Here is a 17,365-nt window from a genome sequence, read left to right as displayed (position 1 = left end):
TCAAAGTTTAAATAAGTTTAATGCTATTGGGAATTATGCCATTATCTAATACTCTTTGAAAGGTCTAATAAGTTTCTGGGTAATGTCTCTGAACAACGTATTTTATGTAATTATGAAAGGTTTGATGAACTTTATGTATTACATATTTTTGGAAATGTTTTGTCCATGATAAGAACATTTTACTAAATATGGAACAAGAATATAATAGCTTTATGGTAAATGTATTATGTATTTGATGTCATGATGTTAACTTTAAGATCTTCCAAGCAAACATGGATTTTAAATGATTATACCTTATTGTAATTCGGAATTGTGATCATTAAGGTTGAATATGTATTTGGTTTTACTGATAATTTACTCTGAACATGTAATTCCTTGATATGGGATTTGAATTTTCATTTCGAGTCTGTTAGAAATTTGATTTGAACTGATAAGTCTAATTCTCATGAAATTTATGACCCTACGAAAGGACTTAGTGGAACCTACGTGCATAGAGTAACCGGATACCTTGTTTATGTTCCTTGACTAGGCCGGACGACTGGTCCATAATTTTTGTATGATTGTCTATTGACCTTCTACAACTATTAATTGTGAATACGAAACCATGTGGTTAATCTTGTATCCTACAGTAGGACGAGGAAGAATTGTATAAACAGTGGAACACTGAAATGATTACACTAGACCACATTAAATAGTATTGTGATGAGAATGTTACATCTTATTGTTATGACTGATTAATTAAGTGATTGGATTTGCTTTCTGACCTTATCTTGCTCTCCTTGCTCACAAAAAAAAAAAAAAAAAATGGTTGTTCCATCTGTTTCTGTTACTCAGGTCCGAACTAGTAATAGTGTAATTAAGTAGTTATTATGGCACATCTGCATGAATTCACAAAAGTATAAGCTACTAGTTTTGATATTATCATAGCTGTTTGATTTGAAGCATGATTTTTCTTGCGTTACTGTGCTTAGAGGTAATGCTATGAGAAATTAACGATGTGTATTGTGACCCTTCTTTTTGTCGCCTTAACCATGTTTACATCTAATTCTGAACCAATAAAATGGTATGCTTTGGAAATGTTTTGAGAATGTTTAAGAAAATGGTATATTCTACATTTCAATATTTGAGAATTATATGTTTCTGTATTTAAGAATTGGGGTGTGACAATACATGTCCAGATGAACCTGCACTTCACTCTGGGAGACAAACCAGATGACCTGGATGGGATAGAATGGGAGAAAGTGAATCTACTGCCCTGCAGTTCCATCCGACTTTGCCTTGCAATAGAGGAGAAGTATGCCTTCACAGAATATGATTTTGCGAAGGACCTTTGGAAGGTGCTAGAAGACAAGTTCATGACAAAGAGCATTGAGAACCGGCTCTACTTGAAGAAGAGGTTGTTTCGTTTCGACTATAAGAAAGGTATTTCGATGAACGAACACCTAAACAATTTCAACAAAATTCTTACTGATTTGAAAAACTTGGATGATCACATTGATGACGAAGATAACGCACTGTTACTGTTGAATTCCTTGCCTAACACATACGATCATCTCACCACCACTTTACTGTATGGTAAAGAAAAGATCAAGCATGTTGATGTTTCAAACGCCTTGGTAAAAAATGAGTTTAGAAGGAAAGATAAGTCTGCAAACAGGGACTCAGCATCCGGGGCATTGACAGTCAGAGGCAGGACGAATAACAAAAGATATACAGGATGAGGAAAGTCTCACTCAAAATCCAGAGGGAAATCATCAGATAGAAGACGTCTTACAAAAGACGAGTGTGCTGCTTGTCGCCAGAAGGGGCGTTGGGCAAAAGATTGTCCCAATAAAGACAACAAAGAGGAAAAGGTGAACGTTGCACGAGATGGAGATAATGGTGAAGGATCAGCCTTCATAGTTTCATCATATGACTAGTCGGATGAATGGATTCTAGATTCCGAATGTTCCTACCACATATGTCCTAACAAGTAGTGGTTCTCAAGCTTACGAGAGTTCGATGGAGGAGTTATGTTGATGGGCAATGACCAAGCTTGCAGAACAAAGGGAATTGGAACAATTCGACTGAAGATGCATGATGGAACAATCAGAATTCTTGAAGATGTTCGGTATGTACTAGATTTGACGAAGAATCTCATCTCAGTGGGAGTTTTAGACTCCAAAGGTTATAGACTAACTGTGGAAGGTGGAGTCCTCAAAGTTGTTCGATGAGCATTTGTTACAATGAAGGGTACTCGAAAGGGAAATTTATATTTCCTAGATGGCTCTACAGTCACAGGGAGAGTGGCTGTCTCTACCAGCTCAGAAGATGATGCATCAGACACTTCCAGACTTTGGCACATACGTTTAGGGCATACTGGAGAAAAGGCTTTATAAGGGTTGGTAAAATAAGGCCTGTTGAAAGGCGCCAAAACAGGGAAGCTTGAGTTCGGCGAGCATTATGTACTGGGCAAGCAAGCAAGAATTAAGTTTGGTACTGCTATTCATCGTACCAAAGGGATTCTAGACTACGTTCACACTGATGTATGGGGTCCTTCCAAAAATGCATCTTTGGGAGGTAAACACTACTTTGTGTCGTTCATTGATGATTTCTCAAGAAGAGTATGGGTTTACAGAATGAAACATAAAGATGAAGTATTAGACATCTTTCTTACATGAAAGAAAATAATTGAGACCCAGATAGGCAGAAAGATCAAGAAGCTCAGATCTGACAATGGTGGCGAATACACATCAGATCCCTTCTTTGAGGTATGCCGGAATGAAGGGATAGTGAGACATTTCACAGTTAGTGGAACGCCACAGCAAAATGGAGTTGCAGAACGCATGAACCGCACTTTGGTGGAAAAAGTCCGATGTATGTTGTCACATTCTGGATTGAGCAAGGCATTTTGGGGCAAGGCATTGAACTATGCTCGTCATCTTGTTAACCGACTACCTACTGCAGCACTTGATGGCAAGACTCCTATGGAGGTATGGTTAGGAGCGTCAGCTACTGATTATGATCAGCTACATATCTTTGGATGTCCAGCTTATTTTCATGTTACAGAATCTAAGTTGGATCCTAGAGCCAAGAAAGCCATCTTCTTGGGCTTAAGTGATGGTGTGAAGGGATATCGACTCTGGTGCCCTGAATCAAAAAAAGTTGTCACTAGAAGAGGCGTTACCTTTGATGAGTCTACAATGCTGAAGCAGCTAAATCCTCAAGAGAATGAGGAAGCATTGAAGAGTCAGTGCAGGTGGAGTTTGAGACTCCAGTGAAGACTGTTCAGACAGACAACAATCATAAAGAAGTTTCAGTTGACAGCTCTGAAGAAGATTCTACAGAGAGTTCATATGAAAATAAAGATCTAGAGGCCCCACAACAATCAGAACCCATTGCAATCAGAAAAGGAAAACGAGTTACTAAGCAACCCAGTGGATGACCAATATGGTGGCCTATGCACTTTCAATCATTCAAGATAATATTCCTTGCACTTTCAAAGAAGCTATGTAGAATCCAGAAAGTGTCAAATGGAAGGAGGCTATGGATGAAGAGATCGGGTCACTTCACAAGAACCAGACTTGGGAGTTGGTGCAACTTCCAAAAGGCAAGAAAGCAATTGGTGTAAGTGGGTTTACACCAAGAAAGAAGGCATCCCAGGCAGAGACAACATCAGATTCAAAGCTAGATTGGTAGGTAAAGGCTATGCCCAGAAGGAAGGAATAGACTACAATGAGGTATTCTCACCTGTTGTGAAACGCACGTCTATTCGTATCTTGCTAGCATTGATTGCACAGTTTGATCTTGTGCTCGCCCAACTCGATGTCAAAACTGCCTTCTTACATGGAGATCTTGAAGAGGAGATATACATGTCCCAGCCAGATGGTTTCAAAGTTGCTGGAAAAGAGGATTGGGCTTGCAAATTAAACAAATCATTGTATGGGTTGAAGCAGTCTCCGAGACGGTGGTACAAGCAATTTGATCTGTTCATGATGGAAAACAAATACACAAGAAGCCAGTATGATCATTGTGTATATTTCCGTAAGCTTTCAATTGGTTCCTTATCTATTTGCTCTTATATGTAGATGATACGCTGATTGCATCTAAGAGCAAGGTGGAGATTGATAAACTCAAGGCACAGTTGGCAGGAGAGTTCGAAATGAAGGACCTTGGCGAAGCAAAGAAAATTCTTGGCATGGAGATCAAAAGAGACAGGAAGAAGGGCACAGTTTGTCTGACACAAGCCCAGTATCTGAAAAAGGTGTTAGACACATTTGACATAAATGGGAAAACAAAAGCTGGGAGTACACCACTGGCCCCTCATTTCATGCTTAGTGCTTTGATGTCTCCACGCACAGAAGAAGAACGAAAGCATACGGCACAGGTTCCATATGCAAATGCAGCTGGTGCATTAATGTATGATATGGTTTGTACAAGGCCTGACATCTCACATGCTGTGCGTATGGTAAGCAGGTATATGCATGATCTGGGGAAAGGTCACTGGCAGGCAGTGAAATGGATCTTAAGGTACTTACATGGCACAATTAATATGGGTTTGAAGTTTGAGAGAGATCATAGACTCGGACAGAATCTGGTTGGATATGTGGACTCAGATTATGCTGGTGACTTAGACAAACGTCGGTCAACAACAAGGTATTTATTTACGCTTGTTAAAGGGCCGATGAGTTGGAGGTCAACGCTTCAATCAACGGTGGCTTTGTCTACTACAGAGGCAGAGTACATGGTAGTGACAGAAGCCTTTAAGTAAGCTATTTGGCTACATGGGTTGATTGAGGACTTGGGTATTGTTCAGAAGCACGTTGAGGTGTACTGCGATAGTCAGAGTGCCACTTGTTTGGCAAAGAACCAAGTTCATCATTCCCACACCAAGCACATTGATGTCCATTTCCATTTCGTCCGAGAAATTGTGAATGAAGGGGATATTCTGCTTTAAATGTTTAGCACTGCTGATAATCCAGCCGATATGCTCACAAAAGTGGTTTCTGGGATCAAGTTCTAACATTGTTTGGACTTGGTCAACATCTCTCGGAACTGAGTACCTTCGGGTGCATGGCAGTGTTGATCAATCACTATGTCGGATAGAGAATCCTCGCCAAGGTGGAGATTTGTTGAAGAATGGCTCAGATTTTCAACGATGGCTGCCATAAATGTTGGTGGTGGTTGCCATAAATGTTGGTGGTTGCTTGTTGAAGACTTTGACCCTCCATTTTCATCTATAAATGGTTAGTGAATGGGAGGGGGTCAGAGTGGTGAGTTGAAGAGAGAATACAGACTAGAGAGAGAATTATAGAGTGTGTAATACTTTGTTCCAAATATAGTGAAATCCGCCGCCTGTGGACGTAGGCGATTTGCCGAACCACGTAAATCTTTGTGTGTTCTTACTTGTGTGCTTGTGTGTGATTGTTTCCTGCCTCCTAGCACAACAGAAGTGTGGTAGCGTCTTTGAAAAAAAAGAACTGGCTATTTGCACTACTAAAAGCCACCACATAAAGGTTCACCACATCTATTCCCAAGGTGACGGTGTCGCCATTGATGAGATGGACCAGAACGAACCGGTCTCGATCCTGCACATTATCTTGGGTCTTCAGTACTGGTAGACCATTTACTGTTTGGGTTCCCCGTGACACGATTTCTCGCAGCGTCCCTTTAGAAAGTCACTGTATGAGTACCATCAAATCATTTTTATCTATATGTCGATATATGTTTTTAAAAATAGATCATTCGTTTGTTATAAAATATATGTGATTTGATTATATGATTAATTATGCCTGATCAATTAAATTTTTTGTATACATATTTTTCTCAACTTGTCATATAAGATGAATTGTTCAAATCACTAAGATGAGTACAAATTGATCTCATAATACACCAACTTCACTTATAAAGTTGAGATTTTCTACTTTAGCAAATCCGAACTTTCATTTCCTATATGTTTTTTTTAAAAAAAAAAAATAAAAAGTCAAAAAATATTTTCCAAATATATTGAATTTTTTTTAACTCAAATTTTAACTAAAAAACAAGAAACCAAAAAAAATAGTAAAATAGTGACTTCTCAAATGAATTATAGGAGAGAAAAAAAATCATAAAATTAAAAAGGTAGATGAGTATGTAAATTAACATGCAAACTAAATCTAGTTTTAAAACTTATTTTATTATTATTTTGTTTTGAACAGAGGTTTAAAACCTTCAAATACACTTGGTTGTCTATGTATTGGACAAGTAGCACTGGCATTGTAATGATATGTCATACTCGAGAGGAATTTTAGTCACACGTAATATATATTTTTTATATTTTAATTTTATGCCCCTAATATTATTAATAATACAAAGAGTAATGGTATTACAAATAAAAAAATTATACAAAATTTATATGATAAAGAATGAATATGGCTCAATATAAACTTCACATATTGGAACAAAGTACCGTGACAATTTTTTTATTTAAATAATAAAATTACCATATTCAGGCCTCATTTTGAAATAAGTTATTTTAGTCATTTTTTGTTTTTTTTATCAAAAAATATTTAAAAACGTAAAGAGAATGATGCAATAACTTATAATAATTTTTTTTACTTTTTAACTGAATTATGTAACTACTAAACGAGGCCTACAGTTTTTTTTTTTTTTTTTTTTTTTTTTTTTTTTTCTGTATCAATTTTTTCAGTGGATGAATTTTCCTAATACAAAGGAAATGAAGTATAATAATGGCCTATAACATCTAGGTAACAGAAAGAGTTGGTTTATAAGAGTTTGAAATTTTCAAAAAAGGACCTAGAAAATAGTGAATGAAGTAGAATTTTGATTTCAATGTCAACAAAATAGAAGGGTAAAATAATAATTACATTTAAAATTTCACATCACATATTACGTTTGAGGGCTTAAGTAGGTTCATTGTCCAAACATTCTCACCTTAAATGTATTCAAAGCTCAAACGATGGGGTGTGGTTGATTAGACGGACTGGATAAGGGGGCATTAAAATCTATTGGACTTGAGTTCTGAGACTGTGAATTCTCTGGATTATTTGGTTGAATTGGATATATATGCTGTGTTTGTTTTTTCATGGGATTAAATGTCTAGAAAGGACAATTTTTAGTGAATCCAACGTTTGGTTGGACGGACCGAATAAGGGGGATGAACAAAAGACTATTTTACACTTTTTCAATTGTTTACTAAGTAATAGCAATATTAAACATATCTTTAATATTTTAATTATTTTTAGCTAGATTAAATAAAAATTTATTTTATTTTATTTTTTACACAATTAAATAAATTTGTTTTTTTATAAATAAATAAATAAAATATCAATAAAAATATATATTATTTTTTTAATTAAAATTTTAAATAATTTTTTTTAAAATAATAATAATCAAACAATGAAATTAAATAAAACAACTATTAAATTTAAATAATGAAATTAAATAAAATATAAACAAAATTTTAAAATAAAACAGCAATAAAATATCTATAAAAAATTATTTTAAAAAATTAAGTAAATAAAACATCAATAAAAAGTTAAATAAAATTATTTTATTTTTAAATTGAGATATTTAAATTTTATTGAATTTTATTAAATATAATACATAATTAAATAGCAGAGGGTCAAAATGGTCATTTTGGCCACCTAATCCCAACAGTGGATAGTCCCCTAAAAACTATCACATACCCCCTAGGACACAATAGTCTCCCATATGGGGGATAAGGAGTCTGGTCGGACATGGAGTTCGGCGGACTAAAAAAAAGTCAAACGACGGATAAGAAGTACTATTTAAATTACAATTCAAATAGTGGATAGTCCCTCCTTAATCCGGTGAATCAAACACGCCCGAGGGTATTATTGGCAAAAATGACAAAATAGAAGTCACCAATAAGCAGTGAATTTACTGTTTAAAAGGCTTTAATTGCCTTATATTATATTATATATTTTATATTATTATTACTAACGCGATCATGCTACGTAACTCGAATACCGCGGCTCGAAACGCGGCTCGACACCAAAACGACGTCGTTTTGGTGTTGATTTTTTTTTCTGGTTTTGTAGAACGAAGAAGAAGAAGAAGAAGAAGAAGAAGAAGGGAGAAGAAGAGAAGGGAGGAGGAGGAGGAGGAGGAGGAGGAGGGAGGGGAGGGGGCCGTAAAAACCGGTTTGAGGAGGAGGGGAGGCTGGGCTGCGACGGAGGCGGGGCTACGACGGAGGAGGAAGCAGCAGCGGCGGCCGGAGCTGCGACGACGGCGGGGCGGGGAGCTGCGACGCCGACCTTCTTCCTCTCCCTCCTTTCTCTTTCTCCTCTCCCTCTCCCTCTCCCTCTCTTCCTCTCGAGCCATTTCGAGCCTGGTAGCTTCGAGCTACCAGGCATTTTCCTTACTAACGAGTGGCACACGTGATACTTGTACAATTTAAATAAATAAAAAATAATAATAATATCATAATAGGTGTGTTATCTAAATAGTAAGAGTGTTTTTAATGAAATCTAAAATCTTGAGTTCAAATTTTACTCACACCTTTAAATAATAATTTTTTATTTTTAAGCTAGATAAAACTATATTTTTTTATTTTTAGGCTAGATAAAGATGTCACGTAACATGATGTGATGGCTTGGACACTGAGTCCAGCATTCACTTAATAATAGTATTAGCGGGTAGTACACACGATTCGTGTGCAATTCAAATAAGTAAGAATAATAGAAAATAATAATGAAATTAATATTATGATGTGTACTTAGTTTAAGAGTCTTCCTATTTTAAATCCACGGTTATAGGTTCAAGCCTTACCCACTTGTTTATGTAGCTTATTTTTTTTACAAAAAAAAAAAAAAAAAAAAAAAACTAACTAGCATGTGATATGAGAAGAGCAAAGACTTGACTACATCAATTGAACCTTCACTTAATAATAATACAATATTTTAAATTTAAACCTTACTTACGTGTTAAATAATAATTTTTTATTTTAAATTACTCCATCTATTCCAAAATATTAATCATTTATTTCATTTTTTATTATCCCAAAATATTAGTCAATTTTCAAAAATTAAGTATAAAAATAATATAAATTTTCTATTTTACTATTCTTTTAAATTCATTAACAACATAAAAAGTGTAATTATGACATTGATATTTTTTTAAAAAATATACTATCAAAAATTAATTTTAAAAAATTAATTTTTTTAAAATATAATAATTATACTATCAAAAAAATTAAAATTTTCATAAGAGAAGTATTATTTTAAAACGGAAGCACTAAATAAAATTAGAAAAAGAAAAATGCTTGGGAGCACTAATTTGTGCTCCCACTAATTAGGTGGCAGTGGGTCCCGCCATTAATGATGTGATGTTTTGGTCTTGGAGTTATGTTTTTTTTTTTTTTTTTTTTTTACTTTTTTAATATATTAGTGCTATTAGTGGTGATATTTTTAGTGGGATGAATCATTGTTGATAAAATTATCATGTGACGTGATGTGAAAACTTAAATACCAATTTCAATCGTAATAAATATATATATATTAAGTACAATATAAACGGATAGATAGATAGAATAGATATTATTATTACCATGTGAAGGCGAGCTGCCCTCATTATTGTTCACATGGCCGCTTCTTTTTTCTCCTATCACCTTGTTTTGGGAAGTGAATTTATGACTTTTTGTAAGATAAAATTTATAAAATCACATTAAATTTATAATTTTTTTATTTTTTTTTCATAAATATTACATTTAATTATAAAAGAATTTAATCATATTTTTAAATATAAAAATTTTAAACTATAAAAATAATCAAAAACTAAAACAACCTATTAAAATAATTAACTTTACAAACGAGACGATTACTACAGTGTCTACTGTTGATACCATGACTTTTACTTTCCCTTTTCCTATTTTGCTCTGTTGTGTGTGTCTTTCTCTCTCTTTTATTTTATTTTTTTCCTTATGTTTTTTTTGAAGGGCATTGTGGAATTTTTAGATTCATTTATAAATTTAATGATATATGAGAGGAAAATTTATGTGAAAATTGGGCCGAGCAGGGTAATGGGCCGTTATGAGCCGTAGTACAAAGGGCCGAGTAAAATGGCCATATAAGTTACTCCGGTCATGTGGATATTTTGAAGTTAGTCCAGTCCTAAGGCCGAGAAGCTAGTCCGGTCCGACAGAAGATCGAAGTTAGATCGGTCTTACGGTACTTTGGAGTTAGACCGATCTTGGAGTTACACCGGTCATAACATATTAGTTCGGTCTAACCACGCCATGGGTTGTGCATGAGAAGCCGACGTAAGAGCAGTAAAAGGAAGAGCTAGTTCGGCTTATTCTGCGGCTATGCATAGTCATGATTACTTCAGTCATATTGGAGTTCGGCCATGGTAAAACCATCTCACTTGGTTTAAGCAGTGAGGGGGGTGTTGAAGGATAAGCATTATCTCTCAGGAGTATGAATCCTAGGAGGACTCTGCATGGAGGAGTAGAAGTCCTACTAGGATTGTGCCACACGAAACCTATAAAAGCTCACAAACATCACCTTTGGAGGGGTAACACACACAGCTTTGCTTTCTGAATACACAGAGCTTTTGTCTATTTGTCAAGCTTACTGACTTAGGCATCGGAGAGGTTTCTGGCACACACCCGCCGGCTAACTCACGTTTGTGTTTTCAGGTAATAAAGCGACGGCGTACAGCGGAGCGCAAACTTGATCAACAGGATTATACGAGAAGGTTTGTTTCTTTCCCATACAATTGGCGCCGTCTGTGGGAAGTACAGACAGGACAAAACCTTTTAATCAAGCTTCACCACTTTAGAAACAATGGCGCACATTGAAGAATTACCACAGTCCGCCATCGACGGACAAACACCAGATGGGGGTGCAAGGCGTGAGGGATTACCTTCTATCCCTCCAATGGCAGACTTAGAGTCCCAACGACATAACTCCAGAAGAGATACTAGGGGAAGGCGGACTCACAGCCCCCGTCACTCTCATTCACAAAGTCCTGACAAGCAAAGGCGGAGGGTTGATCCTCAAGTTCTGGAGGACCGCGTGAAGGAGCAAGACGAATTAATAAGGAAAATTGCGGTCGACATGAAAGCCTTGAAACGCCAGATGAAGGGAAAAGGAGTGGCGACAGGAGAGGGGCGCAAAAACAAGACGCCCCCTCGCTGCTCAGAAGACCATGCAAGGCATTCAACACCATCACAAGCAGAAAGTAGAAGCCTTAGGACAAGCGATACTCAGTCTAGAACCTCCAGAACTCGTTACTCCAGGTCTGAGAGAACGAGATCATTGAGGTCTTACACAGAGGGAAGTACCTACCGACCCTCGCACTCGCACCAGACATCATCCAAATAGACGGAGTTGCCCAAATCATCCGATTTGCGGATTATGCTGGAAGAAAAGGCACGATGGAAGGAGGACACCAGGGCGCGCGACCCTCGCAGAGTTTCTGCCCTTCAACGATTGGCTCCTCGATCGCATGGAAGCGTCGAGGTTGGAATGCCATTACCACGCCCTGCCTACGAACCGACGGACAAAGTATTAGCAAGGCTGCAAACCTCGTCGTTCGTTCCGGCAATCGAAAACGCACCCCTACCTACAGGCTTTCTTCAGCCCAAATTCACTACGTACGAGGGGAAGACGGACCCCTACATTCACCTAAGCCACTTCCGCCAGGTTATGGCGGTATATCGGCGAAACGAGGCTCTAATGTGCATCCTCTTCCCGTCAAGCCTTGGCGATCTAGGCTTGACTTGGTTTGAAAAACTTCCAGAAGGCAGCATAGCCTCCTGGGCGCAATTGGTAGAGGCATTTGTCACAAGGTTCAGAACAAACACTAAAACCCCGGTGGAGATTGACCAGTTACTCTCCATCGACATGGGTGAAAAAGAGACGCTAAGGTCCTACAATAGTCGCTACTGGGAGACATTCAACCAAATTGGCGGCTGCCCCACCAATCTCGCCATTGCATAGTACAAAAGAGGCCTTCCAGTCGGGAATAGACTAAGGGACTCAATCACCATGACACCACCCCTAACCATGGAAGCCTTGATGGAAAGAGTGCATCAGCACATTAGGGTTGAAGAGGATGGCGCACGTGCCAAAACAAAATCTGGCACGACCACAATACCAGAAAAGAAGACCTCAGCAAAGGTCAATGCAGTAGATCGACAGAACAGAAACGAACGTGGCAGGCGAGACAATGGAGAGGACCCAGATAAAAGATGGTTGAGGGTCCGCAAGGACATAACCACGGTATTCAAGAAACCGATCTACTAAATTCTAAGTGAAATAAGAGATGAGCCCTTCGTCATATGGCCAGCCAAACTAGGGGAAGCGCAGAAGGACTATGACGAAAGATCACGGTGCACCTTCCATAAAGAAAAGGGGCACCGCACTGAGAATTGCACGCCATTAAGACAACACCTGGAGGAGTTGGTGGCAACAGGACACTTGGATAAATACATTGAATGAGGGACGCAACCAGCCCCCCAGGACCATAATAACCTGAACGGGATGCCAGTCGATGCCCCACCTCAAGGCATTATCAATGTGATACATGGAGTCTTTGAACCTGAGCGTGTATGCGAGCTCAGGGGATCAATCAAAAAGGCTGAGCACTTTAGGGAGGTGCTAAGTGCCCAACCTGCCATCAAGAAAGGAAAGACAGAGGCAACAAACGTCATGCCTTTTTCGGATAAAGACTTGGAACGAATATATTGCCCTCACAATGATGCCCTAGTCGTCACTCTCCGAGTCAAGGATTTTGACGTCAAGCGGATTCTGATTGACTAGGTTAGTTCATGTGAAATCATGTACTACGAAACATTTAAACAATTGAAGCTGCAAGGCAAAGTCTTGGCGCCTGCCATATCTCCCCTAATTGGATTCAACTCCATGCCAGAGTGGCCCGTCGGCAAAATAATTCTTCCAGCCAGAGCAGGAAGCGTGACGAAACAAGTGAAGTTCTGGGTATTGAAGGTCCCCTCCACGTACAACATCATCTTGGGCAGAACATGGCTGCATGCCATGCGATCAGTGGCGTCATCCTACCACCAAGTAATGCGGTTCCCCAACGATACCGGGGTAATTGAAGAAGTCTATGGCGACCAGATCATGTCGAAGCAATACTTCGTCACGGTGAATGGCAGCCGCGCTGCCAAAGGATACGTTCATTCGGTGGAAGAACCTGAGAGCAATGAGCTATTCGTAGATGTCGGCAAAGCGGTGGAGGACTTGGTAGAGGTAAGAATAGATGAAAAGAACTCGGATAAGTTCTTTTTGCTCGGTTCGTCGTTGTCCAGCACTAAGAGATTAGAGGTGCTGGAATTTTTGACCTCTAACATCGAAGTATTCGCCTGGACACCATACGACATGCTAGGTATTGACCCCAACTTCATCTGTCACCAACTCAATATCCACCCATCCGCCAAACCAATCATCCAACGCACACGCAGATTGACACTCCACCATGCCGAGATTGTGGCGGAAGAAGTAGGTAACCTACTGGAGGCAGGAGCAATTAGAGAAGTACACTACCCAAAATGGATCTCCAACACAGTCGTAGTGCCAAAGAAGAATGGCAAGTGGCGTGTCTGCGTCGACTATAAAACAGTCAACAAGGCGTGCCTAAAAGACAGCTTTCCTCTACCACGGATAGATCAACTGGTAAACCTAACGGCGGGGCACAACCGACTAAGCTTTCTGGATGCATACACAGGCTACCACCAAATCGCCATGCATGAACCAGACCAGGAGATCACATCCTTTACAACTCCAAGAGGACTATACTGTTACAAGGTCATGCCTTTTGGCCTAAAGAACGCAGGGGCAACATTCTAACGAATGGTCACCAAGATGTTTGAACCATTGTTAGGTAGAACAATGGAGGCTTACATCGACGACATGGTGGTCAAGAGCAAGGATGAGAACGACTATCTCAAGAACCTAGGAGAGATGTTTGAAATCCTGAAGAAGCACAAGTTGCACCTCAATGTATCCAAGTGTGCATTCGGAGTAGGATCTGGCAAATTCCTAGGCTTCCTTGTGACCAACCGGGGTATAGAAGCAGACCCCTCCCAGATCAAAGCAATCCAGGACTTGGAGAGACCAAACTCAGTAAAAGAAGTATAGCATCTCACCGGCATGGCAGCCGTGCTCAATCGGTTCATAAGCCGGTCATCAGACAGACTACGACCATTCTTTCAAGCTTTAAAAGTCAAGCTCGAGTGGGACGAAGAATGTGACCAAGCTCTAGAAAGCTTGAAAGAATACATGTCTTCCCCACCACTGCTTGTTACCCTAGTACCTGGAGAAGAACTTTTCTTGTACCTGGTAGTCTCTCAGCACGCAATTAGTGCAGTGTTGGTTCGTGCAGAAGGAATCCAACACCTGCCCATCTTTTATGTCAGCAAGACATTGTTGGGAGCCGAAACAAGGTACTTGCCACTGGAAAAATTAGCATTGGCCTTAATGATGGCCTCCAGGAAATTGGCACACTACTTTCACGCCCACACCATAGTCGTCCTCACAGCTTTCCCACTAAAAGCTTTGTTTGAGAGGGCAAACGTTTTCTGGGCGAATCTTGAAGTGGGCAGTAGAGTTGGGACAATTCGACATCAAGTTCCAACCCAGAACCGCAGTAAAGGCCCAATCTTTGGCAGACTTCGTCGCAGAGTTTACTCCTAGAAGTCATCATATCTGCCCAGTCGACCTAACTGACACAACCAAACTAGGGATGGAAGTTGACGCCGGAATAGCGCAAACCCTAGCAGAAGGCACTCGGTCAAACTCCAAGGCAGACCAGACTATAGACAGCAAGGAAGAAGCAAACCAAGACTCACCAACAAATAAAGACTTGGTACAATCAGATAGCGAGGGGCAGACAGCAAGCATGGACCTTGAAGAAAACACCAGCAACATTCTTGACCCCACGACATCATCTGACCCCTCCACTTGCTGGAAGTTGTTCGTTGGAGAGATGTGGAAGCTCTTTGTGGATGGAGCATCCAACCGGCATGGTGTAGGACTTGGCATAGTCCTCATCTCACCAGACGGCCTGGTTGCGGAGCAAGCAATCAACCTTGGCTTCCGAGCATCAAACAACGAAGCGGAGTACGAAGCACTCCTTACAGGACTCAAAACAGCATCCTACATGAAGGCCACCAAACTAATGGTCTACAGCGACTCACAGCTAGTGGTAAACCAAATTTTTGGCGACTATGAAGCAAAGGATGATAGGATGGCCAAGTACCAAGAGTTGGTCAAAATAGAGATCAAGAAATTTGAAGTAGTGAGGATTGAACAGATAGGCAGGGAAGAGAATGGCAGAGCAGACGAACTAGCAGGCTTTGCTTCAATGGCAGATACATCCATCCCTCATCCATTGCTCATCGATTACTTACCAAGACCAAGCATCGAAGACCCCGAAGCAGAAGAAGTATGCTGCGCCGATCTAGGCCCCTCATGGATGGATCCCATCATACTATTCTTGAAAAATGGCGTCCTACCGGAAGAAAAGAAAGAAGCCAACAAAATTAGAGCAAAGTCACAGCGATTTTGGCTCTCCCCATCTTTGGCATTATACAAAAAGTCGTTCTCAGGACCCTACCTAAAGTGTGTCCACCCCAGCAAAGTGGAAGCATTCTTAAACGAGATATACGAAGGGGTGTGCGGAAGCCATCAAGGAGGAAGATCGTTAGCTTACAAAGCCATTTCGCAAGGATACTGGTGGCCATATATGCAAGCTAACTCAGAGAAGTATGTGAAGAAGTGCGAGAAATGTCAGAAGTTGGCACATCAAATACACCAGCGGGCCAGAGAACTCCTACCATTAACAAGCCCATGGCCCTTTGCAATGTGGGGCTTGGACATAGTAGGACCACTTCCAACAGCACCCGGCAACAAGAAGTTCTTTCTCGCAGTAACAGACTACTTCACAAAGTGAGTGGAAGCAGAAGCATTAGCATCGATCAAGGAAAAAGATGTGAAGAAGTTTGTCTGGCAAAATATCATTACTCGATTCGGCATACCTAAAGCCCTCATATCAGACAACGGCACCCAGTTTGATGGCAAAATCTTTAGAAGCTTTTGTGAAGAATACAAGATAGAGTTCTACAATTCTACACCAGCATATCCTCAAGCAAATGGCCAAGCAGAAGCATCAGATAAGGTTGTCTTGGATGGACTGAAGAAAAGGTTAGAGAAGGCAAAAGGCAAGTGGGCGGAAGAACTTCCTCATGTTTTATGGGATTACCGCACCACACCTCGACGATCAACAGGAGAAACACCATTCTCCTTGGCCTATGGAATGGAAGCAGTAATCCCACTGGAAGTTGGCCTCCCCACAATTCGAAGCGAAAATTTTGATCCAGACTTGAATGGAGAAGCCATAGCATTGGAGCTCGACCTTGCGGAAGAAAGAAGAGAAAGAGCACTGGTTCACATTGCCTCATACCAACAAGAGTTATCCAGGAAATACAACAAAAGGGTGCATCCAAGACAATTCAAGATCGGAGATTGGGTACTGCGTAAAGTGATGGGAAACACCTTGATACCAGGAGATGGCAAGTTAGGGCCAAATTGGGAAGGACCTTACAAAGTGGTCGGATTAGCTGGCAAAGGGGCATACCACCTGGAAGATGAGGACGGCAAAGCCATTCCAAGGCCATGGAACACTGTCAATCTCAAACTATTTTATTTTTAGTTTTTCTTTTTTACGAGTATGTGTAATTTTCCTTTCTCTCAATAAAACAAAATCAATTCTTTTCAGCATAGTTATTTTTTGTATAAGATTGTATTAGTGAGTTAGGGACATCAAAAGTAAGGTTGGCTGGAAAAACCAATCTATAGGTTGGCTAGATTAAACCAACACCCCTCCTAAGCCCAGGATAAGGATCCAGGCTGCAGGACGTTTGGACGGAATAACCAAACATTCTATTCTGAGTTGGCTGGAAAAACTAACTTAGAGGTTGGCTGGATTAAACCAACACCCTTCCTAAGCCCAGGATAAGGATCCAGGCTGCAGGACGTTTGGTCGGAATAACCAAACATTCTATTCTAAGTTAGCTGGAAAAACTAACTTAGAGGTTGGCTGGATTAAACCAACACCCTTCCTAAGCCCAGGATAAGGATCCAGGCTGTAGGACGTTTGATCGGAATAACCAAACATTCTATTCTAAGTTAGTTGGAAAAACTAACTTAGATGTTGGCTGGATTACACCAACACCCCTCCTAAGCCCAGGACAAGGATCCAGGCTGTAGGACGTTTGGTCGGAATAACCAAACATTCTATTCTAAGTTGGCTGGAAAAACTAACTTAGAGGTTGGCTGGATTAAACCAACACTCCTCCTAAGCCCAGGATAAGGATCCAGGCTGCAGGACATTTGGTCGG

The sequence above is a fragment of the Camellia sinensis genome, chromosome 2 (assembly GCF_055761805.1).
Source record: "Camellia sinensis isolate YWXY chromosome 2, ASM5576180v1, whole genome shotgun sequence".
In the NCBI taxonomy this organism is placed as follows: Eukaryota; Viridiplantae; Streptophyta; class Magnoliopsida; order Ericales; family Theaceae; genus Camellia; species Camellia sinensis.
This window is presented reverse-complemented; position numbering follows the sequence as displayed.